The following is a 1,805-nucleotide window of genomic DNA, read 5'->3' on the forward strand; positions in this document are numbered from 1 at the left end:
CCAGGCCCTGAACACAGAACAGAATTCCCACAGGGAGTGGTGCTTTGTATGAAGCTCTCTGAGCTTCTGTCCCCCTTTCCTCTCTTGGGGATCTCTGAAATCTAGGTGGAATTGATAGGACTCAGACCTGTTTTCTGGTTGAAATAGCTTTGTGACTGGGCCATGCTTTTCCTCTTGTTCCTCACATTGTTTTGTGGGGAAATGTTAAGAAAAACAGAAAACCAAAATCAAAGTGGCTCCCAACATCTTTGGGAAGTTTCTGGGGGGAACAAAGAAACTGGCTTTGAGATCAGAGTGCCGGAGGCTGCAGCATGGGCTCCAGGGGGGCTCCAGGCAGATGGCCCCACCATAGGATTCTGGTGAGGCCTCACACTCACATGTGGCCACAGCCCAAACCTCCTTCCTGATGGTCACTCTTCCAGCAGAAGGAAGGAGCTGGGGTGGAATCAGCTCTGGATAGGAATTTGGGAGATCTGAAAACTGGACTCAGCGCTGCCATTCCCTTGACTGACCTTCTCTGGGCTGTTTTTTTATTTTATTGGTAGAACTATCTAAAAAAGATGTCAGGGAACACTCTATCCTACTGTTCCATTTTACAGATTAAGCATTGAGGAGATTCACTCTGCGCCTAGGAGCTCCCTTGACCATTGAAAGCTTGTCCATTGCCAGGTTTTGTGGGTTACTCATTATTGACCCAGATTTTCTTTCCAGCCTTCAGTTCTCCTGCTTGTAGTACCCATCTCCTCTGTTTCCCTTGAGTAAAGCTGGTTATTTCCTCAAGATTCCTTTAAGTTCCATCTTCTTGACTCTGTCCTCAGAGCTCCTCTAGCACTGGCTACCCTGGTCAAGCATTGAGAAGGCTCACTCTATCCCATGCCCCTACCCTATGCCCCTTTGGCTTCCTCAGCAGAGGAAATTTGCTGACCTTCCCGTGAGTTTGTTCATCTTGGGAACCTTGTACTCACTGCTTCCTATACCTGGTTTTCTCTTCTGATTCTTTACACAGCTGGAACCTTGTTATCCTCTAGATATTACCTTAGTTGCCTCTGCTCTAGAAGAACCTTCCCTTCCATGACCAGTCTAGCTAAATAATCCCTAACAGCATCTTTCATTAACCCGTGGACTAAAAGCCTTTCAGACAACTGGACTTATTTATTTCAGCTTGGAGTTCAGTTAATTAACTCCCATGCCCTCTTCCCCAATGTTTGGTCCTCTTCTCTCTTTATTTCCTTGGCTCTTGAAGACTTAAATTCTGTCTGTGAATATGGTCTTCCAGTAAATCCTTTAGAATCTGCTGAGGATGCATGTCTCTTCTAGTTATTAATAATTACAAATGGGTTCACAACCACACAACAGTGAAGTCCATTGTTGCCCTGTGCAAGAGAAAAGAACTGGGAATCAGAACATCTGGGCTCCAGGTTTGCCCTCACTTCCTAGCTAGGTGACCTTGGGCAATCAATTCTTTCTTTTGTTTCAATCTACTAAGCTGTAATGAATAATAATATTCACTGCACATTGTTATGTATTATAATTATCCCTTCATGGAATGTATCTCAGGATTGTTCAAGGAACGTCATGAGAAACCGTGTGCTTTGTAAACTAAAGTCTGTGCAGAATAGGTTATGGTTACATCTCCTTATAAATTATGGGTTCAGATTCAGGCATTTATATAGAATTTATACAAGGTGACATCATATCCCTTCATATCCAGGAAGGACATGGAAAAAGGAAGGCAGAAGTCAGTGGCTATGTGCTAGCTATTTCCCCATTAACAACTGTACAGTACATTCTACTGCCTGGAGTGG

The sequence above is a fragment of the Mandrillus leucophaeus genome, unplaced genomic scaffold (assembly GCF_000951045.1).
Source record: "Mandrillus leucophaeus isolate KB7577 unplaced genomic scaffold, Mleu.le_1.0 Scaffold282, whole genome shotgun sequence".
Taxonomy (NCBI): domain Eukaryota; kingdom Metazoa; phylum Chordata; class Mammalia; order Primates; family Cercopithecidae; genus Mandrillus; species Mandrillus leucophaeus.